This window comes from Hipposideros armiger, unplaced genomic scaffold, assembly GCF_001890085.2.
Source record: "Hipposideros armiger isolate ML-2016 unplaced genomic scaffold, ASM189008v1 scaffold_475, whole genome shotgun sequence".
Classification (NCBI taxonomy): domain Eukaryota; kingdom Metazoa; phylum Chordata; class Mammalia; order Chiroptera; family Hipposideridae; genus Hipposideros; species Hipposideros armiger.
Genome location: NW_017731825.1, coordinates 615,749 through 643,719, shown reverse-complemented (window position 1 = coordinate 643,719; position 27,971 = coordinate 615,749). Strand labels below are relative to the sequence as shown.

The 27,971-nt window shown below is 40.9% G+C and overlaps 1 protein-coding gene across 2 annotated transcripts in view; it reads left to right on the top strand.

The window, feature by feature from the left end:
• The window catches only part of ZFAND3 (zinc finger AN1-type containing 3), a 319,948-nt gene that overhangs the window by 260,057 nt on the left and 31,920 nt on the right, over positions 1-27,971 (top strand). The window lies entirely within an intron of this gene.

Below are 27,971 nucleotides of genomic sequence, written 5' to 3'. Positions count from 1 at the left end.
ACATCTCAAAATTAGTTCTTGGTCTGTAAAATGGGATGATAAATCTATCTCATAGGTTTGATGTGAGAAATAATATACACAAAGCATAATAGATATTCAATAATGGTAGCTGCTATTATAATCTTAACATTAAAAATTATGTCTGTACAGTGGCCAACCATTAAATGGTATTGATAGCACATCAATAGGTAGTTTAGGTGGAAAGAAGAGTAGGTTAGAAGTACCAGAATGCATTGCCATGCCTAGTTTCAGTAATTGATTTTATGTTGATCACATTCTCTGTTGCATGTCCGTATTATAGTAGGAACTGAGGGTAATATTTTTAGGTCCCCATAAAGTGAAATGAGAAGTGAGGCATCGAGCCTCTCAGTCATACATTTCCAGGCCTTCTTTTAGATGACTACATACCTCTTAACTAGAAAAAGATTGCGAATTTCTGGCTTGGAAAGAAATTAATGCAGTGTACAGGTCATCTTCTAAAAAGCCTGAAGGAAAGTGGAGATTTCTCAGTGTGAACGTTAAAGGCCGTCCAGGGCAGCCTGCTGCACTTTTCCAGAATCCTCTCTGCCCCCTCGGCTCCTTGAGCTAGTGTACCCCCTTGGCCTTAAACAGCGGCCCTGATGCTGGAGGACAGCGTCCTCATTTTCAGAGGTAACCTAAATGGTTTGCTGTGAGAACCACTGGCTGGCTGTCTTTGTCTCCGTCTTTCCGTCTGTCCTGGAATCAGCGGGTTACCCATGGTGGGGATTCTGAGCGTATGTCTTACGAGTATCAGCAATTATAGTTTTACATAGCTGGAGTGATCTTGTATTCTTTATGTCCAGGTTCTTCGAGAGTGGGATTCACACCTTTAACCCATGCTCTGCGGTGCTTTTACCACAGGGGCACCGGAACAGCCGCCCTCCCAGAGATTGCCCAGAGCCCAGGGCTTGGGTGCCGACGATCCGTAAATAATTACCTATCGGTGCTGTCATTTCTTAGGAGCCTTATGGTGACACCTTCTGAATTAGATCTTACCGCCCCTCCCAGAGTGTATCCATGCAAGTTTGGACCTAAAGCAGCCTCCAGCTTAATGATGATGTGTGTGAGAAAAAGGATACCTCGGCTAGAATATAGTGGTTAAGTCAGCAGTCTTTGAAGAAGGGCATGTAATGTACAGTCTGTGAGGTATGGGAAGAAAACAGTACAAGGTCTTTATCTCAGCCTTTTAAAATTTATCTTTTGCAGTTTCACTTCATAATTATATATTAGCCCATACATAAAGTTTAAAACCAGCAAATACACATGCAAATATATACATATTAAAGGTACATGACCAAATGCCTTAGATAGGCGTGTATACTCAAAAAAAGGTTAGTGACCTCTTCAAGTAAAGAGGTCATTTTCTTTTTAGCACTTTGAAAATTATATCTGAAGGTTAGCATTAGACCCATAATTATGTGGTTTAATAAGTCAGGGCCTGAATCTAAGCCTGAGTGGCTGATTAATGTCTATATGTATGTTTCGGGGGACGACTGTTGATCTGAAGGTATTGTAATTTAGGGAGGTGAATAGCAGTGTAGTTAGTCTACAGCCATCGAAATTGGAGAGGGAACTCTTTAAGAAATGGCTCTTTGGTAACTGGGAGTCTAAGAAGTCTGGGAAGCAGGTTGCAGAAAGTAGCAGTAGTGTCAAGTGCAAGGTCGGTCTGTATTTGTGAACTAGGTGAGAGAGGCTTTTCTTCAGACGCTGGCTTTTGGCCACATGGAACTATTAACCGTTAAACTCTGTAATCTTTAGATGGGAAAAAAACCAGCAGCACCATGATCATTTTGGTATTTAAGCAGAGAAAATTAAGTGAAAGTGTGTGTGGCTTTGTCGAGTTCTGGGATCTCTAGTCAGCAAAGAGCTGCAAAGTGCTTTGGTTAGAATGTGCGAGTTACAGCAATCACACCTTCAGATTACTAGAGAGAGCTTTCATTTCTTCCAAGAGCCTTGAGTGTTTTGCACGCGTTCCCTTGTTAATTCTCACAACATTCCTGCCAAGAACGAATATATTGTGAAGGAAGAGTTCACTTTCCTTGGCAACAGCTCCAGCGGAAGATGCCCTTTTGTCCTTCATCTTCTCTAACTATGAAGTTATACCTTAAGCCAAACCTTGTAATCTGAGCTATGATCATCTTTTTAGACAACTTTATTTGGGAGGTGTTTGGATATTCAGGTGAATATCTTCATGAGGTCATATTTTTATGTTTAAAGTGCTTTATGGGAAAGGAGGGCAGTGTGTTGCCTTTCCTTAGGAGTGCTTATTTAAAGACATATTATGTAACCTTTTTTCAAAAGACTTATTTTCAGAGAGTTACAGCAACAGAAATGTTATTTATATTTCATTTATTGGCACTTGCTATTGATGAACCTTAAAATTTAAGCTGTAGTGGACAGATGGAACCATGTCTTGTCTTAAATTTCCTTGGAGAAATAGTTTCTCTCCAGCAGGGTCCTCAAACAGTACTAACACAAGGACCCTGCCTCTTCTAAGTGGAGCATTCACCAACTCACAGCTCCAGGCCCTGGGTTGAATATATAAAGGAATAGACTTCTTAGCATATGAAAAACAGGAAATTGCTTCTTCTCTATTTTACTACTCTTACATGGCTTGATTTTGTTTCTTCATTTTATTTCTGAAGTTAAAATAAGAAAAAAGTCATAAACAAGTTTTGACTTGACAGCATTGTCAACAGACTTTTGCTCTATTCTATCTGTATTCATGGTTAGTCTTCTTCAAGCAAGTATGTTGAGTAAATAATATTCTCTCTGATAGACTTGAAAAATGATGGTTTTAAGATGCTCTGTGTGTGTTAAAAATGTGATTACAGTTAGTACAATATCAAGTAAAATAACCACTCGTGGGGCCTAAGGGAGCTGTGCGACTATCTGAGATGAAAGCAGATGGGACTAAAACTGTCCCATTATACACCAATGCAGGTCTTGCCAGAAAGTCTCATCTTTCCACTCTAAGAAGCACGTTAATTCAGTTTAACTACAATAGCTTTTGCCTGCTTCCTTTTCTGTTGTTTCCTTTTTTTTCCTTTTCCATAGGAAAGCACATGTTTATCCTTTTAGGTCACCTATTTTCTTTTTAGCTTGATGGACGGTGACATGAACTAGATAGCCTTGTATTGTTCATTGTTTCCCTTTTTTCCCCAAAATCTTTTCATGACTCACTTCTCTCAAGCAACCTGCTTATGATGTTATTGTCTGTTTTCACAAAAACAAGGGAAGAAACCCCCTTTCACCTGGGAGTTAAGAGAAGATTGATGTGCCAAACGCTTTCCACATCAGTGTTCAGAAACCACTTAAAGGGGAGTGTTTCACTGTTGTTATGTTACCAAGAGGTGTATATGAGACCTTTTATATTGATTCAGAAGCTGAGGGGTGGTAAGTGTTAAATCAGAAGTGGGCCTGTAAATCTTAGAAATACCTACAGCTGTGTGTTTTGTCTCCTGGGAGAGTCAGTATTATGGGAACGTTTCAACCAGGGCATTTAATCCCAGAGAGTTGAGTCAGTGACCACACACTGTATTGGTCAGTATTACATATTGTAAGGGACTCTTCTAGGAAGGACACTCTACAGCTTTAAAGGGAGGTGGCTTTGGGTATGATTCACCTGTGTAATGCAGCTCTCTTTGTCATTCTTTCTTTTTGGTCCTTAAGGTATAGCTTTTCCCTCAGGTCTGCAGTATCAGCATTTGAGGCAGAAAATTAGAAATTTGACCTACTTATGTAATATGCAAGTTCCCATCAGGAGAATATTAGGGAAGATATAAACCTTTCATTTTTTATTAGCATTTAATGTAACCATTGAAGAAAGATCAAAACAATAAATCTGTCATGGCAAAGAAAAAGTATTAAAAAACTGTTTTACCTCATGCACTCATCATCTTGGGTCTTGAAGGAGTTCATTTGACTCCTGGGGCAGGGGACAAAATGAATACCAAATATTTGGCAAGATTGCAAAAATGTCTCTAACCTAAAAGGTGCCATCTTATGTTTTACCATTAAAAAAAGGCACAGGTTGTCATGGTGTGCCATAATGTTTGTTTACTGACAGTGTGTGGTTTTGGGCCAGTGAGTGGATAACTGGGGAAGGGAATTAATCTGCCACATGCCTTTTCCTGTGGGTTTTTCTTTTTCTTGTAAAAACTTTAACCTGCCTGAGTTGTGACTTATATTAAAGAATAGAATGAGGTAGCAAGGCACTATATAATTAGATGATTTGACCTCAACATGTAAATAATTACAGGTAAGATTAAAAACACCTCATACAATGTGTAGATTTCAGAAAAGGTTAGGGAGCGTTTACTGTTTATCATTGTACCGCTGAGTGAGAGTTAGGACCCACTGTCACCATTCGCTGTGTGTGTCACAGGCTAGCTGGACATGTATGAGTTTACTGAACTTGAAGTTATAGGCTTATTTCACAGGCCTTGTTTGGGTTTTACTCAGGAGAAGCAGTGGCTTCCCCTGGTGTCAGCCTTGTCAAGAGGAATTTTTGCACTTTCAGGATAAAAATGCACTCTAGTATAAAAAGGAAAAGGCAATGTGCTGAGGCTTATTGCGATTTGGGGGGGGGGGGGTGTTTATGAGAAGCCTCGGCTGGGGTGTTGAGCTGCTTGTGGTCCACATGCTTTCTGCTAATTCAGATTGCCTGACTCCTTGAATGCAGTTACAACTGGGTTTTTATTTTGGGCTTTATGGCCATTTATTTTCTCATAGCTTGCACTCTTACCAAGGAGAAAAAGCCCTGAACTTCCATTAATTAGCTGTTCTATTGCTCCACTGAGGCAAAATGCCTGAGCCAACATTATTTTAAAAGGGTATGAAGAGAATTTAATCCCCCTCTCTTCCTTTGAAAGTTTTGGATTATTTGGGGGGTTGGGCTGGAGGGTGCCTTTTCAGGTGCTGCTCCATAACACGTTAGCACCTGTTAGAGGACAGCGTGTTAGAAATGTAGCTTTCCCGAAGCAGTCTTAGGAGGAGGAGCAAGATAAAACAGCCACAGAGCTGTATTATAAATCATCAGAGCCTTACAATGATACTGCCCATTAAGGAGACTTTTTTTTTGCCCTACTCAGTTCCTGGCTATACTAATAGAACAGCACATCAAGGAAGGCTGTAAATAAAAGTTATTACCTAATAGGTGGGTGCCGAAGTGGAACGGACAGAGCTGAGGCATGGAGGCCTTATTACTGCTCATCAGCAATTATAAACAGGATAAAGTGTCTGGGACTTGCGCTGATGCAGCGAGGGCTAATAGGGGCTGGGAATGACACTAGGCCATGATAGGATGATGTATGCTGATGGGTTTTTACTGCCTCATCGTGCTGCTTGCTTCCAAGACAAGTTGTGTTATCCATTTCCCTGCTTGCTCATCTATCTGAGGAGACAGTCCCATTGCCTCTCCTGCCAGCAGGTGGGCTGGCATTTATTCCTCATACCTGGGTCTGCTTCTAAGGCAACCCCTTCATGAAGAGTCCTCCAAAATATTTCATAATCATGGCCGATTAAAGCTGTAATCTTATTGTATTGCCTGCTGTCATGGTTATAGATCACACCCTCAGAAGTGGTTGCTTACATGGAATATTGGACCAGCTGAGGCACTAGTTAGTCAGCCAGTCCTATACTTTATTCAAAGACCACTGTTACAGTAGATTCTGTAGCAACATGCAAAAGAAGTGGTAAACAAGCATCTTGCCCCTGGGAGCTTACACCATAAAGAAACAGAATCAGTACAGAAACATACATACAACTAATTTCAGCTTTAGAGAGCAAGAAATGTAACTAGTGCTTATTTTTAAAAGTGAGGACAAGGAGGATAAATGATGCTAATCATTTTGAGCAAATATAATATTAATGTGGTCTTTCTCTTTTAAAGAATTATTTTCCCAGTGAAATGCTTAGAATTTAGCTTGTTAAGAGTCAGTAGGAGTGAGAAAGGGATACTGCAATGTGGAGGTAAAGTCTAAAAGTAGGACTGTTTTTTCTAGTGAATGGAAAACGGCAAATATGACTAGGCGATGCTTTTGAGTAGCAGACAAGCACCTAATACTTGGGAAAACTGAGATACAGCCCGTGCAGCTTTGATCACACAGCCTCGCTAAATCACAGTAATTAGACCTTAGAGATAGGAGAGCTCTGTAGCAGAGCCACAGAGGGATGCTTTGAAAAGGGTTTGCCAGCCTGAGCCAGGAGTTTATGAGCGTTCTGGTAGTGCGGTTGTTTGTCACTTGTGCCTTTAAATTAATATACTTCTTTATGCAGTACCTTCAAAACTAGCTTATCAGTACCAGACAAGAAAAAGCTAAAGGAGTTCATCACCACCAAATCAGTATTACAAGAAATGTTCAAGGGACTTCTTTAAGAAGAAAGAAAGAAAGAAAGAAGGAAAGAAGGAAAGAAGGAAAGAAGGAAAAAGATAAAAAATATGAATAATGAAATGGCAATAACTACATACATATCAATAATTATTTTAAATGTAAGTGGATTAAATGCTCCAATCTAAAGGCATAGAGTGGTAGAATGGACAAGAAAATAAGACCCATACATATGCTGCTTATAAGAGACCCACTCAGATCGAAAGACACACATAGATAAAAGATATTTCATGCAAATGGAAATGAAAAAAGAGCTGCCATAGCAATACTTATATCAGACAAAATAAACTTTAAAACAAAGGCTATAATGAGACAAAGAAAGGCTTTTCATAATGGTTAAGGGGTCAGTCCAACAAGAGATTATAACGCCTATAAACATTTACATACCCAGCGTTAGGAGTACCTAAATATATAAAGCAAATATTGACAGCATTTACAATAACCAAGATATGGAAACAACCTAAGTGTCCATCAATAGATGATTGGATAAATAAGATGTGGGACATATATACAATAAAACTACTCGACCATAAAAACGAATGAAATCTTACTATTTGCAACAACATTCATCCGGACCTAGAGGGTATTGTGCTAAGTAAAGTAAGTCAGACAGAGAAAGACAAATATCGTACTTTACATGTGGAATCTAAAGAACTAAATAACCAACAACCAAAACAGAAACAAACTCAGATACAGAGAACAAGCTGATGGTTGCAAGATGGCAGGGGGTGTGGGACTGGGTTAAAACAGTGAAGGGATTAAGAAATACAAATTAGCAGTTACGAAATAGGGATGTAAAGTACAGCGTAGGGAATGTAGGCAAAATATTGTAATAACTATATGATGTCAGGTGCGTACTAGACATATTGGGGGTCACTTTGTAAGTCATATAAATGTCTAATCACTATGCTGTACACCTGAAACTAATATAATATTGAATGTCAACTGTAATTGAAAAATAAAAAATACATCATTTTATTAATATCTAAATACCTGTGTCATCTGTAGTTTAGTACCCTTTTTTCATTCATAGCATTGCCTGTGATTTATCTCTTTTAATTTCTGGTCAATTTTACCCAAAGTTTGTCAATTTTTATCCTTTTCCAAAGAACCAATTTTTGAGTTTGTTGAGCCTTAATATTGTATATTTGTTTTCTATGTTATTAACTTCTGATATTGTCAATATTATATCTTTCCTCCTATTTATTTTGGACACTTTATGCTTTTCTCTCACTTTTGAAGTTGAATGCTTGACTCAGTTTTTAGACTTTCATAAAATGAACATTTAAGACTATAAATTGCTATAGCTGCTACTCACAAAATTTTAATATTGAAGTGCTTTCATTATTGCACAGTTCAAAATACATTGTACTTTTCATCATGAATTTTTCTTTGGCTCGTGTTATTTAGAAGTATGCTGCTCAATTTCAAAACAAATAGAACCATCTTTATTTATTCAAAGGGAAATATTTAGTTTATCTTAAATTGAAGTCAGAAAACTGTGTTCTCTGATACCAATCACTTGAAATTTTTGAGGTCTGATTTATCCCTTTGCATGAGATCAATATTTATAAATATCCTATACATGCTGAAGAAGAATATGTATTCTGTAGTGTTCTATGTATGTTCATTAAAATGGGCTTGGTAATTGTGTTTGTTTTTTTAAAAAATACTATCAGGAGACTTCCTGCTGTTCGAGAAATTGTAGTTTTTCTATGGGGTGCTTTGACGTCTTAAGTTATGCATAAGTGTACCTCATTGTAAAGAAGCCTGATAGTTGATAATCTCAATATTACAAACCAGATAAACTAAGGATTAATGTTACAGGAGAATCCTTCAGTCTACAAAATGTCGTGCCACTGAGTTAAGATGGATAGGTGTTTTTCCTTTTGCATATAAAGTAATATTTGACGTACCAAATAAGCAATTTCTGTTTATCCCATTTATTCACTGAGTATTCTGTGAGTAGTGGCCAGTGGGATGGAGGAAGAGAGGTAAATGTGATAAAAATGTTTTAAAATAGTAATAACAGGATTTGATGGCTGATTAGAGTTGGCTGAAGAAAGAATGTAAAATTATACACCTGGGGAGCTGAGAGAAGAAAGATGATGGCAAGGAAAGAATAGGAAGAAAAACTGGTTGAAACTATTTTCAGTTTCTGCTAAGCTAAATTTTCGGTTATTGTAGGTAGTCCTGTAGAAAATTATAAATACAAGCTTACTTTGGAAATCATCAATCTGGAAGCAATGATTAGAGGTGTCCGTGTGGGTATGGGAATGAATGAACGCAGAAGAACAAGGAGCTAAGGACTGGACTTAGGGGCCTGCCTGGGAAAGAGAAAAGGAAGCCACAGAAGGAGAAAACTTACAGGATCATGAAAGGTGCATGAAAAGAGGGGCCAGGAAATACGAGAACTAAGAAAGGCTGTCGCCTGTGGCTAGCAGATCATTGGAAAACCTGAAAGAAGTTAGTGTAATGTGATGGGTTTAAAAGGCTGCGGGGTGGGGGGGGGGGTCATTAAAGAAACGCTCATAATAAGGAACTAAAGGCAGCCAATAGAAGTCATTCAGTTAAGGAGTTAGTTGAGCCATTAAAATCCAATACATGGTGGTTGTAGGGAGAACCAGGGTCAGGCATGTGCTTGGTATGGAGGAAGACATTTTGCCTTTGTGAAGATAACAAGGAAAGGTACATGGGAAGAAAAAGAAACAGAAAATGTTAGAGGACAAATAGAAGCGATACCAAAGCAAGATTCTTCAGAGGTCGAAACCCAGAAGTATTAGTTCCTTCTCCAGGAGATACAGATGTAGATAAATACAGTTCCTCTTTTAATGTATAGACAGCTGAGAGGAGATGAACTAGGGAGTTCATCCTAGGAGGTCATCATCTCCTGAATAAATAGAAAATACCATCAGCTGTAAGTAGCAGCAGAGAACTGAGGATCTAAGGATAGAATTGTTGTGGGCTGAGGAGGGAAAATAGGATTTCCAAGTGGTAGCTAATTCAAACTGTCATTAAATAATTTAAATTCACAGTGGGCCAAAGTGAGGCCATCTCTAGTTACTATATTTAGCCCAAAAGAAAAGAGCAGAGAACAAGTGGTGCTTTCTTTTCTTTTCTTTTCTTTTCTTTTCTTTTCTTTTCTTTTCTTTTCTTTTCTTTTCTTTTCTTTTCTTTTCTTTNTTTTCTTTTCTTTTCTTTTCTTTTCTTTTCTTTTCTTTTCTTTTCTTTTCTTTTCTTTTCTTTTCTTTTCTTTTCTTTTCTTTCTTTTCTTTTCTTTTGTCGTCCTTCTTTCCCTCCTTTCTCTCTCCCCTCCCCCTCTCTCTTCCCCTCTCTCTCCCCCCTCCTCCCCTCCCTCTTTTTTATTGGGGAACAGCCACGGTCATTGGTTGCACATTGCCTACAGGCTACCATGGCATAGTTGACTCTTTTAGGGAGGACGCAGCTCACTGTGGCCTATGCAGTGATCAAACCGGCAACCTTGGTGTTATCAGCACCACACTCTAACCAGTTGAGCTAACGGCCACTCCCAGATTTCTTTTTTAATTATATGTTTTCGTTTTTCAAAAGTAACACATGGTAGCAAGTCATAACACAGAGTAGTTTGTAAGAGAAAGTAATAGTCTAGGGACAGTCCCACTCCACAAAACTGACCAGCATTTTCTCTCTTGACAGTTTTTGATTTTAGTACTTTCATCTTGTAGGTTACCTTTATAACTGGAAGAAAAAAATGCTAACACCCTCCTTTTTAGATGTCAGTCAGTTGGTATGAAATAGAAGGTTTAACTCACATGATTCCTCATCCCAGTGTTTGGTATTTATATTATTTGTTTTCATTCTTTCTTGATTTCAACTTTCAGCACCATCTCTTAATGAGGATATTAGTACCTCTGATTAGAGATACTTCCTTATTATACCTCCTGTCGGCTATACTTGTACCTTTTTTTGGTATCACAGTTGTTAACTATTTACAATTGGGCCTATAACCACAAGCATATCTTCCATGGTATGTCCATAGGTTATGCCCAAAATTGAAAGCCATTAAATGGCGTTTGCATTATTATGATTCTGTAAATGTTATTCCCTGCCAGGCAGCCAAGTTATATATATGCTAGGAATAGATTTCTTTTTCTGTGGGTCTCATGTCACAGCACCTGGGCCATTGAAGGAGAATGTTCCCACATCAATGCCAAATCGGTTTTCTGTGGTATGCCATCATTTGCTGAAAAAATCATGCCACATTTTAGTTTGCTTTATATTTGGAGTGTAACTTTTTAGTAGTTTTTTTTTCCCCTTGGCATTTATAATTGCCTTTCTTTTTTTCCTTGATTTAGTTTTGTGTCACTTTCTTTTATCTAACCTGTATTTATACCTTTTACTCAAGACCTCCCTCCTGGAGCCCACCATCTTTCTGCCCCAATCAGGACCACATGTTCTTTAAGCCCACCGCGTCACCTCAGAATCATCCTTCATTATTCTCTCTCTTATTCCCTTATATTTTAGAATACAATCTCCAAGTAATTCCTAAGAGAAGAAGTGTTGGGGCTCTTGTGTATGTGAAGATGTCTTTTCTTGCTCCTAGCATAATGGAAAATTTGACTAAGTGTAGAATTCTTGGCTGAAAATCATTGTTCCCTGGTCTTCTAGCATTCCGTGTTATTACTGAGAAGTTAATGCCACTGATTTTCATTTTTTTAAAGGTTTTTATTAAAATATAGCTAGCATACAATATTATATTAGTTTCAGGTGTACACCATAGTTATTCAACATTTATATACCTAAAGAAGTGATCACCATAAGTCCAGCAACCATCTGACACGGTACAACGCTATCACAATATTGTTGACTATATTCCCCATGCTGTAGCAGCAGAGAACTGAGGTTCTAAGGATAGAATTGTTGTGGGCTGAGGAGGGAAAATAGGATTTTCAAGTGGTAGCTAATTCAAACTGTCGTTAAGTAGTTTAAATTTACAGTGGGCCAAAGTGAGACTATCTCAAACTACTACATTTAGCCCAAAAGAAAAGAACAGAGACCAAGTGGTGCTCATTTCTTTCTTATTTAATTATATGTTTTCATTTTTCAAAAGTAACACATGACAGCAAATCATAGCACAGAATAACACATAACATCCCCATGACTGACTTGTTTTATACCTGGAAATTTGAACCTCTTATTCCCCTTCACCTTTCCCCCTACTTTTCAAAAAAATTTTTCAATTATAGTTGACATTCAGTATTACTTTATATTAATTTCAGGTCTACAGCATAGTGATTAGTTACATAATTTACAAAGTGATCCCCCTGACTAGTATTCGTTATACATTGTTATTACCATATTATTGATGATTTTCATTTTTATACATAGTGCAGCTGAGATTTTTTTCACCTCTGAAACGCTTAGGATTGTGTTTTTATCCTTGGTGTTATAAAATTTGTAGTGAAGTGTGTAGTGGTCATCCTTTTCCCCCTATTCAAGATGTTGGACACTTGCTAGGCCCCTGAGATTTGAAGACTGATGTCCTTCAGTGGACCGTCTTTGATATTCTCGTACTTACCAGCCTCTTCCTTAGGACTCATAGTGTAGATGTTGGATTTGCCAGATTGGTGATTTTTTTCTCAACTCCTTTCTCATAGTTTCCATCTCCTCTGTGTTCGGGTGATTCTTGGTAATAACCTTCCGGCCCTTCTTTTGATTATATTTCAACAATCATACTTTCAGTGAGCATGCTCTTGTTTCCTGAAGGTTTCTTTTTCATAGTACCCTATTCTTGTTTATGAATATAATAATGATATATAGTAATATCTTCTGAGTATGTTAATTAGTGCTTAGACTTGTGCTCTCCTGTTGACTGAGTTATCTGTGATTGCCTTGAGGCCAGTTTTCCTGTTTAATTTAGTCTTACCCATCATGCTTCTGGTTCTTCTCATTTGCCTGGGCAGTTTGGTTTTCTTTTGACTTTTTAGAAAGAAGGCCTAGATGGGTGGGGAGGGTTTCTAACATGTCTCTTTCTTTCTTTCTTTTTTTAAGATTTTGTTGAGGAATTGGGGAAGGGGAACAGTGTTGGGGAATTGGGGAAGGGGAACAGCCAAGTTGTTGTCCTTCATCCTTAGCTGTGGAGGACACAGCAAGCTCAGCTCCAAGTCCAGTCTCCATCCGACCGTCCGTCGGCAGCTCGCGGCACTCAGCTCAAGGTGCCATGCTCAATCTTAGTGCAGGAGGGTGTAGCCCACCATCCCATGTGAGAATCGAACTGGAGACCCTGTTGTTCAGAGCGCGTGCTCTTAACCAACTGAGCCACTCGGCCGGCTGGAATATGTCTCTTTCTTGAGTGGGAACTTTTACTGGGGTGTGGGATGGAGCGGGGTAGAGGTGTTAACTGGCAGGATTTGTTGTGAGGAAGTCGAGAGCCTGCTGCTGTCAAGTCTCTCAGATGGAGGAGGAGGACTTGACCATGAGGAACCACAGAAATAGCTTTGCCTAGACAGGCCATTCAGTTTCTTTGGAGAGGAGCTATCCAGATGAATGTGTGAACTTGTGCGGCTACCAAGGTGTTCTGCAGATGCACTTTCCGTGAGTCCTGCTGCTCCTGCCCTGCTTGTCTTTCTGCTTCTACAACTTCCTTCACATGCAGTGGCTGCCACCTCTGCAGTCACCACGTTTCAGCCTCAGCCTACTCCCATCACTGTCAGCGTCTAGAAATTTGTGTAAAATCGCTCACTGATTATGTTAAACATACACAGAATTCTGTTTATTATGGTGGATTCATTCTCCATATTACTTTTGTACTTTTATTTCAGTCTGGTTTGGGACGGGTCAGAGCGAAATGTGTTTAGTCCTCTTGAACTGAAAGGTACTTGGGACAAAGTCAGGGCCGCACCTCCTGATTTAATGAAGGGAAGGAGGGGTAGCCTCAGTAGAGTGTTGTTGTTCTTAGGAAATCTAAGGTGAGAATGGACCCAAGATATAGCCCCTAATCCTGAAGGGAATGAAGCAGAGAGGTTGGTGGTTGGGAATGTGGGCTTTAGAGGTAGGTTATGTGGGTTCACATTCCGAAGCGCCCTTTTTACCAACCACATAACTGGAAGAATTGTTGACCTTTCTGTGCGGCATGATTTTTTTCTTTTGTAAAATAATAGACCCAACCATAGAGTTGTTGTGAGGGAAATGAAATAATGCTTTTAAGGGACCTAACATGGTGCCTGATAAGTGCAATTAGGTGAAAGGTACGTGATTATCCCATGAAAGGAGAGTGGAGAGAAACCCGAGGGAGTGTAGAGGAGAGTGAGAATGAACTCACACAACTCTAGACAGTCTGGTTGGAAAAAGAGACAGAATCAGAAACTGATAACGAGGACCTGAAGCCAGGCCGACTGCAAAAGCAGACATGGAAGGGAAGCGGAGGTGATGACGTCAGGGGCAGCGGTGAGTTGTGGGCAGCCCTGTGTGAACAGGTGAGGGCTGTGACTGGAAGCCTGGTAAAAAATTGAGTATAAGAGCTGTGAAGAGCAAACTCCTTTTTTATTCTGTTTGTTTTATTTCTAGGCCTTGTTTTAAAAGTAAAATGTTACAGTATGTATCAGTAGAAAGTAAATCTTACAGATTTCACAAGCTTGCCTTCTTAAAAAAAACACAAAAAACCTCTCCATTTTATGAGCTTTTCTCTAAGCTTTTATACTTATAATTGAGAACCCCTCTTCTTTCTGGGCAAATGACAATTTAAGAGCCACAGAGTTTTGATAGTTTTCTTGTGGTTAAAATCTTGATAAAAAGACTGTCTGTTGCATCCAGACCAACAACAATTCACTTCTTTATGATTAAAAACCAGACAGTTTAACCTTGGACGCATTTTTGTCATGGGGGACTTCATATCGTGATTAGTTATCTTAGCAGCCAGGCGCCTCCGTGGGCTCAGTTAACCAGCCTCCCACTACATATGTATAATTATTTTTAGTGCACACACTCACTCTGCTATAAAAGCTTATTTGGCCTTATGCTCCCTGCCGTTCTGAATTCTCTGTTTCATTACCACTATCCACCCACAGAGTTTCAGAAAGCCATCCCCAAACAGCAGAACCACAACTCAGAATTTTAAATAAACCACATCTCTATTAGCTGAATGGACAGGGGAAATAGTTACATGCTATGCATTTCCCACATCCATCCACCCTTTCAAAACTTATTTAAAATGTATATACATTTATAAGCAAGAAAATAGAACATTTAACTCAGATTGTGTTAATTTTTCTGTGACTTTAGTAAGGAGATAAAGAAAGAGAATATAGCAGACCATCTTTCAAGATTTTTACCTTGAATGTGGACTGATGTTTACTTGAAAAATATATTGGGTGCTGCTGCTTTTTTTTCTAGAGAAAGTTGAACAACCCTTCTCCAAAGATATTACATTACAGCTTGAAGTATGTGTCCAAATATGCAGGATGGCTTTTAGAAGAAAGTTGGGCTGGGGCAGGGGACCTGCGTGGTACTGATTTGAATGGGAGGGGTTAGCTGCAGTGGTCTGGTTTCCAACTTGGCATTAACTGATAGCTCCTGTAACTGACAAGGACTCACATCTGCTTTTTCTTTGGTGTCCTGTTGATAAATCCATTTCTAGAAGATTAAAATCCTTAAGGTCTTGGTCATCATCCTTCCCACAACAGCAGCTGCAGTAATTGATGCAATTTAAAATGGGTCTTTTTGGGATTGGAGGAAGTATCTACTAGACAAGAGACATGTAAAAAAGTCTGTGACTAACCATTAAGGTGTACTTCCAGATAAATGTTGGCTCCTCTACAAACCTGGAGAAGCATGAGTTTGGGCTTTACGGTTGATTACCTGCTATAACCACTTTGTCTTGCACTTTTTCCTCAGCCCTAAGCTGTGTCACCGTTTCTGGGAATGAATTCAGCAGGCGCTGTACCCAGTCATCTCTAAATATGGCTACTCTGGAATATAGTTGTTGGGGTTTTTTAAAACATAATTTGAGACTTACAGAAAAGTTACAAGAAGGTTACATAGAATTCTGTTACTCTCCCCCAGATTTCCCAAATGTTAACATTTTATCACATTGGACATAACTTTCTCTGTTCCCACCACCTATTCCTCCCCCTGCCGTGTGTGGTGTGTGTGTGTGTGTGTGTGTGTGTGTGTGTGTACACACGTGTACACGTACTATATCCATATCCCTAACCATTTCATTAAGATGCCTTTGTTATGCTCAAAACTTCAGTGTGTAATTCTTAAAGTCAAGGTATTAATAGCCACAGTACAGTTTTCAACATTGGGAAATTAGCATTGATATACTACATAATTGATTTTTTTAGTACGGTTCATAGCATGAGCATCTTGATAAATAATAATTCTTTCAGTGAAGAGTGTTGAGCAAAGTCAGTTGAATTGAGGTTAAAATGTTAGGTACTTGCTGCTCTCGTGTTTCAAATATGGACTAAAGACAATTTTCTATACAATTTTATGCAGGATTCTTTGCCTTGTGCTTTTCCAGCAGCTCGTTTTACAAATGGGGTTATTTCTCTTTACTTCATAAGCCATTTCCTTCAACCCTCTACACACTTGGCAGTACCTACATCAACAGTTAGCACACCCCTGAGTAATGCACACCTGATATACTCATGGGGGCAGGGGAGGACTAAGGTTTCTTTGGGCACTCTTTGTCATCATATGTTAAGTTCTAACTTTAGGTTCATTTAACCTCACATCAGAAAGAGTTTAAAGTGAGGTGCAGAAGTATTTATAAACTTAAGGATTTACTCTGGAGGTAATGAGCCAAAAGACTAGACCTTGGGTGGAAAAAGCTAAGTGATAGGTAGAGAGAAGAACTGAATTAAGCTGATGCTAAATTAGAAACAAAAATAGTTTTAAAATAAATCAGCTATTTAATTTTAGCATCTACAGTGCTTAGTTATGCATTAAAGTGAATTTTTTTAAATAGCAAAATAAAAACGTTCAAACAGTTTTTCCTTTGCATTAAACCTGGAGCACAGCCCACAGGATGGCAGTCTGTCATTGCAAGGTTACCATCATTAGGGACTTGTTCCCTGGTAAAGAGATATTTATTATTATTGTTGTTATTATTATCAGTTGTTGTTGTTGAGCACCAGTGGAGCACCAAATACAACCAGTTCTGCCCCCTGGAGGCCTGCATTATAAGTCAGACAGGCAAAACAATTGGGAAATTAAAAACACCCACAGAGAGGGTAGTTAAGTTTCAGAGGGGTGAGATGATTTGCATGGGGATGTTTGACTTTTTGTCTATACGTATGTTTATAACAAAAAGTCAGAAAGATTGAATTGGTGTCTTCTTTCCCCACCCTACCCCCATACTCAGTGTTTGCAGGACACCTAGTTTCAGTCTTTTTGGCCAAAGATCCAAGGCCAGATCACGTTAACCCCTGGGCAAATCATCCAAGCTTTGGAGATCACAGTATGGGAGTACAATGTTATTTGAAGACTTCTGGCCTGTCCCTTCCCTCCAAGGCTTCTTCAAATACAAGTCAGCAGTAGGAAGAAGTGGGTATAGTCACAGCTGTGTATAGTGCCCAGCTGCTCACAACAGCTGTATGCTTTTATAAGGCATAATTAGAGAACCTCTAGGCTTCATGTAACCACAGAGTAAGTAGACGACGTATTCCATATTTTTAGGCAGCTTAACTTCAAAATGAATGTTCTGAGAAACTAGATGAAAACAGTATTGCCTGTCTTATATACACAGTTATATGAAAATAAATCGGGATCTATAGATACTTCATGGATTCTCTATACCTTTCCCTGGATAAATGAAAATAAATCGTTGCTGATCTCGAAATATTGGAAAAGATAATAGAACAGAAGTTCAAGACCAGTCTTAGCACTCTGTCTTAGAACCCTCATGGTCATAGACTGTGATTGTGGTCAGGTAACAGAAATGAGGGACTTGGGCATGTGGCCTTTGAGAAGTATGTCTTTCTCTTAGGTTTCTTAATATTGCTTTCCCCTCTGTTTGTCTCACCTTGCTACTTTATTCTGTACTCCACTGGTGCTGTAAATGTAATATTTTTAAAAATCAATGCATTGTAATGTTGGTGAACTCTAAAATACCCAAGCAGGTTATAAAAAGGAAAGATTATCTATTGAGGATAATTTGTCAGGTACAATGAGCAACTGAAAAATCTATGGGGGAAAAGTAATGTGGTTTAGTGGGGCGGACAGGACAGGCCTTGCTAATGGACAAGCTAAGACAAGGAAGTGGTGCCAGGCCATTGCCAGCTACAAGGGATGACCACTGTATCTCAGGGCCGTCAGGTGCTGCTGGCCATGCCCCTCTGCAGAACTTAGCTCTTGGTGATGCCCTTAAACGGTGATACCATTTGAGTAAATGGTGCAGCAGGAGTGACACGTAACCAGCAGGGATGGTAACTGCAGATTTACAGATGAACAGAGGAGTGGTTTATGGGCCACCCGCCCTCATCTGTGCTTTTTTTTTTTTTAAGATTTTTATTGGGGAATTGGGGGGATGGGAACAGTGCTGGGGAATGGGGGAAGGGGAACAGACAAGTTGCTGTTCTTTTGTTCTTCAATCTAGTTGTGGAGGACGTTGCTTCACTGGCCCAAGCTGGCACCATCATTGCGCTCTTCCTGGGCAAGGCAGATCAGTCGCCGGCTTCTGGACGGCTGCTCACGCTGGCTGCTGGCCGCTCACGCTGGCTGCTGGCTACACACGGTAGCCCGTGGCAACCCACTGCCACAGGGGCTACAGCCTACACCGTCACTGGCGACTCATGGCAGCCCAGCTCCAGGTTGAGCTGTTGTTCAGCATCTTAGCTGTGGAGGGCAGTGTCACTGGCCCTCACATGTGGGATTCGAACCGGGGCCCTCTGGCATCCCAAGTCAGTTCTTAACCATCGTGCCACTCGGCCGGCCCTCATCTGTGCATTTTTAAAGAGACCTGGCATATGAGCTGTAGGAAGCTATCAGGATGATTAAGAAGAAAAAGCATTGACCTCTGCCTGTGGGGCCCATATATAGGTGAGAAGGCATGTTTTACCTTTTCTGACCATTAAGAGAAATAAAAACAACTGGCTTTTCTTTTGCTATTGGGACAAAAAGAGTTTTTTAGGCCATCTTACAAATAATCAGTAAAGAAACTTTTCTGGACAAATTTTTAAAAAAATAACATGAAAGGAAAAAATAAAGCTGATTTTATATAAATTAAATACTATGACTATAATCCATAGGAATCCAGAGAGTTAGCAGGAGTGGGAAGAAAATGGTATGAGGCGTAAGGCTTATAAGTCACATTCTAAGAGCAGAGGACAAGTATGGTTATTCATCAGAGATGTATCTTAGAGAAATTGCCTCCAATTATTTGGGTAAGAAAATTTTCAGTGTAACAGAGTTCCCGTACGTGGCCCAGGATCTGCCCCACCACCTTCCTCCCAGAAGCAGCTGGGTCTTTATATATTGGGTTGTCGGAAAAGTCATGACATATTTTTTCTATGTTTTTCTTTGCAAAAATGCATCATGACTTTTCCGACAACCCAATACATAGGAAGTGGCAGAAACTTATCTTCTTCATGGTAAGGCACTCATGGAAGAGCAGACGTAGAATCGTGGTAGTGTGACAATAGTTGAAGACAGGATGGTTAGTGGTTAGGAGCAAGAACTCTAGTCCAGGCTGCCTGAGTTCAAATTCTAATTCTTCTACTTACCAGCTGTGTTGATCTTCAGCAGTTTACTGAACCCATGCCTCAGTTTCCTCATCTTAAAATGCAGGTACTAAGAGTACCTACGTCATAGCCTTGTTATAATAGCCAAATGCGTTAACATAGTAAAAGCATGTAGAAAGTAAGGTACAGAATAAGTGATTTGTGTTAGTGCTTATTATTACAATTATTACTGAACCTTAACTTAAGGAATCTCTTGTCATATCCACCTACTATGATGGGTGGCCTTAAAAATGAGTTTGGACAAAAAGTTACATAGTATGATTCCATGTATATGTCCATATATATGACATTCTTAAAATGACAAAGTTATAGAAATGGAGGACACATTAGTGTTTGCCAGGGGTTGCCGGGGAGCAAGGGAGAGAGAGGGAAGGTAGGATGGCTGTCAGGGCGCCATGAGGGATCCCTGTGCTGAGGGAAACGTTCTGTAGCTTGACTGTATCATACCCACACCTTAGTCGTGATACTGTACTAGAGCTTTGCAAAATGTACCCATTGGGGAAAACTGGGGGAAGGGTACATGGGCTTTCTCTGTGCCGATTCTCATAGCTACATGTGAGCCTACAATTATGTCAAAATGAATTGCTTAATAATAAAAAGAAAATGGACTTGGAAGACTCCTGAGAGAGAAATATGGGCATGTAAAGCCACATATGTATGTGTCTGAGCAGACAGACCAATAATATTAAGGTTAGTAAACATGAAAGGTAAACTGTGAGCTAGCCATTGACATTTTAGTGAGATGATCATGAATCCCCAGAAAAATTGAACCAGTTGGGGTAAAAGGAAGAGGAAAGATAAACAGCAGCTTTATTTCCCTAAGACCCTTTCAAAGTGGTGCTCTCCAAGGGCCTTTGCCTCTCGGACTGTGAAATGGTCTGTTAGTTGATTTGATTTTCGCTGAAGAGAAGACATTAGACAGTAGATGAGCAACAGCTTATATACAAATGGTATTCTGAAAAGCAGACCTCAGAAAAAAATGTGGGGATGACAAATGTAAGCTGAAAATCACCCGTCTACATACGAGTATGTACAATATAGTTCTTAAGTCGAGGAGGTACCTTTTCTGATCTTTTCCTCTTCTGCTTCTTAATCAGCCCTCCAACAGAATTTATCACATCCACATTTTGTTCATTGCATCCTTTTCATATATTAATATGCCACTTACTATGCTGTAGGTTTATTTGTATGTATGTCTTTTTTTCTGGATTGTGGCCTCCATGAGGGGAGAGATCACTGCTGGGCACCCAGTAGGCACTTGGGAAATCATAAAATAGTGACTGTTGTCAAGGCCCTGATAGAGTAGTCATTAACCTGGAGGCCTAAATGAATTAGATCATATAAACTGAGACTATTGTACTTAATGAGATTGTGATTATTTTTGCAAATGAACCTTCCTGGCTTCTGCTTTATGTTTTTATTCTGGTGAAATTTTTCCTTAGGTTTAAAATAAGGAAGAACTTTGGAGAGCTGAGTAATTCAGCAATGAAGAGGTGTCTTATAGAAACAATTAGCAACAGTGTAGAGTCAGTCAGGAGGGGAAGGACAATCAGAAAAAGGCCAAGAAGCTATTGGAAAGGAGATAATTGGGGGAATGACTTGTGGCCTTCAGGGACCAACTTCAGTCACAGGCAATGCCATCAGACTGTAAGAAATCATGAGCTTAAAACACCAGTAGCTAGCTCATCTACTGCTTGCCTAAGCACCCATTCCTTGCCAAGGCACAGACGAACTATGTTCTGATGCCCAGTATGTGGTAGGGAGGCAGTGGAGGCAGAGGAAGAGCCAAGGTGCATTAGGGACCAGGCGGATTGCACGGTGCTTGCCCGTCGTCACCTGCCCTTACGTGTGCCGACCCTCCAGCCGTGTGGCTTGGTCAGGTGCTTGCTGGAAGTTTTAATTTCTGATCTTCAATATGGAACAGACGAGATGTACAATTATAAGTCTCCTTCTTTACAAGTGAAATGATGCTGTTAAATAGATAAGGTAGAAAGACTCCAGGATGTGGTACATTCCACAGGAAGACTAACCAGGACTGTTCAAGAAGTCCATGTCATAGGGAGGGAGGGAGGGAGAGTTGGAGCGGCGTGTCCTGTTCATATTAAAGGAAGACTTAGACGTAATATCCAGGTGTGACACATGAAACTTGATTAGGACATGCCTTTGAAAACAATGGAGATAATTTGGATATGGACTGAATGACATTGGAGCATTATCCTTAATTTTCTAAGGTGTAACATTTTTTATGTAAGGAAATGCCCTTATTATTATATGTATTTGTATGAAGTATTTTGATGTTTGCAACTTAACTTTCAGATGGTTTGGGGTGGGGGTGGGGGAGTGTAAATATGGAGGGGAGAGATAAAGCAGTGTGACAGACTGTTAACAATTGTTGAACGTGAATGGAATGTACACAGGTGTTCATTGTACTATTCTTTGAACTTTTCTTTATGTTTGAAAAATTTCAAAATAAGCAGTTGGCTGAAAGCTAAATGCTTTCCTCCTGAGGTTGGGAACAAGGCAGTGATGCCCTTTCTTAGCACTCTTATTCAGTTTTGTACTGGAAAGCCTACCCAGCACAATAGGCAAGGAAAAGAAATAGACAGTAGACAGATTAGAAAGCAAGAAAAGCTGAGGGAGGGGCTGGCTGAGTGGTGCGTTGGTTAAGAGTTGGCTTGGGACGTCAGCTCTGAGCAGCAGGACCCCTGGTTTGGATCCCACATGAGGGCCAGTGATGCTGCGCCCTCTACAGCTAAGATGGTGAACAATAGCTCGACCTGGAGCTGGGCTGCTGTGAGTCACTGGTGACAGTGTAGGCTGCAGTGGGGCTGTCTGGCAGCTGGTGTGAGCTTTTGTGAGCTGCTGTGAGTGGCCGTCCAATGGCCGGTGACCGATCTGCCTCACCCGGGAAGAGCGCAATGATAATACCAACATGGGCCAGTGAAGCGACGTCCTCCACAACTAGACTGAAGAACTAAAGGACAGCAATTTGTCTGTTCCCCTTCCCCGATTCCCCAATCAATAAAAGAAAAGCAAAGCTGAGGGGAAAATCCTTCCTTTTAGCACTGTTGGATTCTTGGGCCATGATTTTAAAGATTGTTTTAGTTAATGGAGAGCTGGTCTCCCCATAGCACGTTAGCTTTTCCTGCTCGATCTTTTGATGAATTCATAATCACTTTTTTCTGGTGTCAAGGTGTGCCACTACAGTCAGCTTTCGACTACCTGTCCAGCAGGAATCCGCGGGGGGAGATGGATTATGAGGAAGTGACAGGTCTGACCCCAGTCTTTAAAACATGCCTTTGGGACATGTGGGCACTCATCTCCAAAAGGGTGCGGTCATGACTCGGGACTTCTGTGTTCTGCTGTTCTCTGAGCTGTCCTCCAGCCCGAAAAGTCTACTGAAGCAGCTTCTGCATTGCTGTCATGAGGACCCAAATCAAATGATTAGATGATGCACTTATCCCCAAGAAGATTCTTGATGACTTATGTCTTTTGAGCACACTGAGGAGGACAGAGACGGGAAAATTTAAGGTGCACTTCCAAGGGAGTCGACTCTACTGAAACATAGACAGATAGAGGTAGAGATAGATACACCCAGGTCTCCCACGCTTGGGTTCCCAGCAGGGAAGAAGAAGGGTCACGGGTCTGCTTTCAGTCCTGAGGTTGTGCTAGAGAAGGATACCATCCTCAGATATCTCTAATAGCAAAGGAGAGAGCCAGAGAAACTAACCTGAGGAGGGGAGGGGAGGGGAAGGGAGATGGGAGGAGAAGAGAGGGACTGATGCTTAAGAATAGCACTGACTTGCCGTTTGGGAAAAACGGACCTTTAAATAGTTATGATCTAAGACCTGGCATCCTAGGTGTATTTCAAGTTAGATTCATTTCTATATCGTATATCGAATGAAAACAAAGGCATTCTCCACAAAATTTTAATAATCAGCCTCTTCCAAAGACTTGAACTTTTTCCTCTGTCCATGTAATAGCGTTTTAACAGGTGTGTTATTCCAGAATTGTCCTAAGGGCCATTAGGAAGGCAAAGGAGGGGGAGATCCCAGTTGGATCAAGTGGGAGGTAAAGTTTTTAATGGATAACGAGAGTTTTCTCTCCTGAAGTCTTTCATGACACACAGTAAAATGCCAGGAGAGGACGAATCTAATCCCTGCATAAACTCTGAAAGCAAAGCATGAGGAGAAACACAGAAAGTACCTATAAAACAGATTTTTAGGAAGTCTTTTATCAGTTTTTTCAGTGAGAGTGTGGTGCTGTTCATGGACAGGGGCTTTAGCAGCTTAAGCGCCTCTTAAATGGTCAAAGGAGAGACAGCGGTGATGTGTGAGGGCTCATTAATTACTGCTCCTACTGATGCCTGCATAGGCCGTGGGGACCATCGTGTCAGGCTGTCGAGAGGCTGTGATAGGTATAGGAACCTGATGGAGTGCCTCAAAAGCTGTCACAGAGCATGAGATTAAACAGATGCGTCTTTCCTTCTTAGAAGCGAGAGAAGGTGTGGGTGACGTGAATAGAGGAAGGCTTCCTCCTCGTTGTTGCCACTTTATTTCCCCCATTCTCCTGATCTGAATTGTGAGGATTGGCTTGTACAGCGGGCTGAGAGCCTGCTGGAGATGTCAGAAGGCCATGGCCATGGTTAGCAGCCCCGGGCGTGTACAGGCTCTCAGCTGTACAGGGATGGGAGATTAAGAGAGATTGAGGTTCAACTCTGACAGGCCTGACACAATTTATTTGGAAATTTCTGGGGGAGAACATGAGTAATAAAGACAAGAACAGTGACAGTAAGGAACAAATGTGAATTTCTGTCAGAGACAAAACAGAATTTTAAAATAAGTAGCTCTGTTTGTTGTCTCCAGTCAAGCTTTCCAGTTAAACTGCGTTTCTAAATTGAAAGTCTTACCACTACTTTCTGCGATTGGCCAGGAAAGTATAATTAGAAGAATTTCTCTCTTCAGAGGATGATGTTTTAAAATCACTGTACTTTTTTTCTGTGTCACAAATTAAGTAGTCATTACTTGCAAACCTTAGGAAGCTGATAGGTAAAATACTTTTTCTTAAGATTTTCCTTTCTTGTTTAATCACCTTATAATTCTTGATCAGACTTTCCTTTGACTAGAAGATCTGATGTGGTCTTTTTCTCAATCAATTAAACATAGGCAGGGGAAGAGGGTGTCTGGTGAGCACCCAAAACTGTGGACCTGGCATGGAAGTATGGTAGCTCTTGTGTGGGTATATGCAGATCAGATTATGTTCTCAAAAAACAGCATATACTGAAAAAAAAAAAGTGCTTTGTTGGCCCTTCATGAAGGACCTTAATTAGAAGTCACTGTTAACTCCTGGGGTGGGAATAGTTTCTAGCTTTTGCCACTACAGCTCCTCCTGCTGCGAATGAGCATGCTCCTTGCAAGGACCGGTTCTTCTGACAGCTAAAGCTGCATGTGAGAGTTATTTCTGTTCACCTTTCTCTCCATATTTAACCCTTACTGCCCAAGTTCAGATTATGAAGGAGACCGTTCCATTGAGGAAGTGAAAAGTGCTCAGAGTAACAGAAATTATGTTTGTGAGCAAAAAGTAAAGAATCAAAGTTTAATTTATTCAAATATGGACAATAGATGAGGGTTCCTTCAGTTGGATCATATTTGGATCTCTTCTTTCTGGTAGTCTTCTTTTTAATTGACATTAAAATCCTCATTGAATAGTTGAATTATTTAGTTCATTATTATATAATTAGAATCCAGGTCCTGGGCATCTGTTTCTCTTATTTAGGCAGCTCACCCCATGGCACAAAGTTTCATTAAGTAATTAGCAAAGGAGATGTAAATTTCTTATGCAGACCTGATGATGATCCTGTAGACTGCTGTTTATTTCATTAGCCTCTAATTAAAACACTAAGTTGACTTGTGAGAAAATGCCAGGGAATGGTTTGCTTCACTGAGAAGTTATATATAACAACCACCTCCCTGATGGCAGCGAGTGGAGGGCGGTAAACAGCTCAGGGAGCTGTTTCCCCTCCCTCCTTGTGGTAGGGAGCATTAGAGGGCACAGGATTCCTCTCCATTTAATTGACCATGGACTGAGTGAAGGTTAAGTGGGTATATTCCAGAGCATAAAACTTACGGATCTCTTAATGTCTGGGGACAGTTCCTTGATTCTAAAGAAACAACCTGTTCTAGTAAACAGTTTGGCTGTCTTGGTTTAGAGTCATTGAGGACTGCTTCCCGTGGCTCAGACTTTCTCTATACACTGATGCCTTTGGGTTTAGACTTGTACAGATGCCAACACGTTGACTGTCAGAGGACTGAGTAGACTGAGTGGTGTTCTCTTAGGATGGGCAGTGAGTGCAGCCAGAGCTGCTGGCAGCATCGGAAACCTCCCTTACGATCCACGGTTTCAGGAATGTCCAGTGCTTCCTGCCTCCCAGAACAAAGAACTCAGAAGCCTTAATGTATAATGTGGAATGGATCAAGGAAGATTTCAGCAGGAGATCAAGCACACTTATTCCTTAGTTTTGTTATTGAATGCTCATTAGTCAAACGAGGTTGGGAATTAAGAAAAGAGACCAGGCCTGGACAGGCCTCCTCATTTGGGGGTGCCCCATCAAGTGGGTTGCTTTGTGATGACCAGTAATGATTATGATTATATAAATATGAATTGTCTCCCAGTCTTAGGAATTATACACTTAAAAATATTTTCTTCACACATCACTCCTCGCTTATTTAAAAATAGCTATGGAGAGCATAGCTGGAAGAAAAATTGTCTTCTCCTTGTAGCAAAGGTTTGCTTTAGAAATGGAGATGGGTGCTCTGCAGGTAGACAGCACATTTGACAGATTCATGGGGAAAACAGCTTTGTGAGACCTGCATTTCCAGACACACGCTCAGCCCTATCATAGTGTTGTGAATGAGAGGCTTCCGTGTGAGTGCTCCGCTTTACCTTAGGGCTGTGCTGGCAGCATGTCAAGGCCCTCCAGATGTTAACAGTGTAATCAATTCAAAGCAGTCAGCTGCCTCCCCTTCTTGTGTGGACCTTGCTCTCTCCTCCTCCACCCTCTCCCCGGGTTTGGGGGATAATTTCTCATAAGGATGCCCCAGATTTAGGATCTTGCCTCAGAACAAACACCATTTTCTTAACGGCTTCTACTCTAGAATTTTCTCTCCTTGTTACCCAAAAAAAAAGAAAAAAGAAGTATGTCTAAATAGGGTTATTAATACAAATAGCTCCATTGCTGGTTTGTGGAAAAGGACCCCTAGAGAGCAGTGTGGCTCCTGCAAGGTGAATGATTTTTGGCTGGTGCTTTGTAATGATTTACATTTAGATTGTTGCTTGTTGTTCTCCTAGGGGAAGGGGGAGAGGGCCTGGCGTGTCTGTGGCTGCCTCCGTCACCGCACCATGGGGTTTGGACAGCTTCCCTCCGCAGAGCTGGGAAATAGGCTGAACTGGCTTTCAATTGTTTTCATCAAAGGCCTTGTTTAGTTGGTTTGTATTGGGGGGAAATGTCATGTAGGACGGGGAGAACTAAATGAGTTGAAAAATAAAGTTTACAGTCGCTAAGAAGAAGAGTGCGTGCCTTCTGTGAGTCAGTGCACAGAGCGCTGCGCTGGGGGCTGTGAGCGAACTGTCAGCGCTGTCACCATCGGGACCAGTAGCGTGCTCTGATGAAGCACAGTATCCTCTTCACACAGGACGAGGCTGGGCAGAGGGACGCGGACAACCTCGCTGAAGTGCATCCCACAGTCTGCTGCTTCTCACTAGGGCCACTTTAAATAGAAAATCAGGACTGCTAGGAGAAGACCCAGTCATTCAGGAGATGCATACTGAGCTGTAGGCACATCATTAGTGGACAAAGCAGGTGAAACTTCCTACCCTCCAGGAGTTTACATTCTCCTGGGGGTAGTTTTAAAAGATAATTGCTATGGAGGAAGGAAAGGCAAATAAAGAGAGGGGAAGTGCTTCGGAAGCTGGGACAGGATTGGCGCCTATCGGGTGGTCAGGAGAGCAGACTTCATTGAAAAGGGCCATTACTCAGTACATTACATGAGTGTCCAATCACTATGTCATACACCTGAAGTAATATAAATATGCCAACTGTCATTGAAAAATAAAAAAAGAAAACGTAACTTAAAGGACTTAAAAGGGGTTAGAGTCCATGTAGATCTGGGTGAAGAGCATCCCAGAGAAAGGGAACCGAAGACGCCGAGGCCCTGAGGTAGGGATAATGAGGCCAGTGTGGATGGAGCAGGGGCAGAGAGCAGCAGGAGATGGGGTGAGAGGGTGAGAGGCGGCAAATCATGCAGGGCCTTTTGAGGGTCATGGTTAAGTATCTGAACTTTTATTCGGAGAAGGGGAGCTATTAAAGGGCTTCGAGCAGGGAGCTGAAGGAATTCTAGCTTGATTTTTAACAGGATCACTTGGCTGCCTGCGATGTGGAGAATATACTGTAGGGGCAGGGAGGTGAGCAGGGAGACCAGTTAAGAGGCTGTTAGACCAGGCTAGATGACACGGTGATGCTTTGGGCCAGCATGGCAGTGGTGGAGGACTGAGAGGAGGTAGGATCCGGGAGACGCCCTCCCAGAGGTGGGTTAGCCCTAACCACTTAGGAACCTTGGCAAGAGGTGCCTCCTCAGTGTGCAGTGGCGTACAGAGCCCCAGGGGCTGACTTTTTTGTAAGACAAGAGTTATTTACAGCCTGACTATGACATGAACTTGATGGCATTTAGTTACTTTTTTAAGGTTATACGGAACACAAGTTGTCACACACTGCACCCTCTACCTGCCAGTTTGGCACCAATCCTGGGGGTGTGGTTCCAAGTGCTGGCTGCCTCTGTGC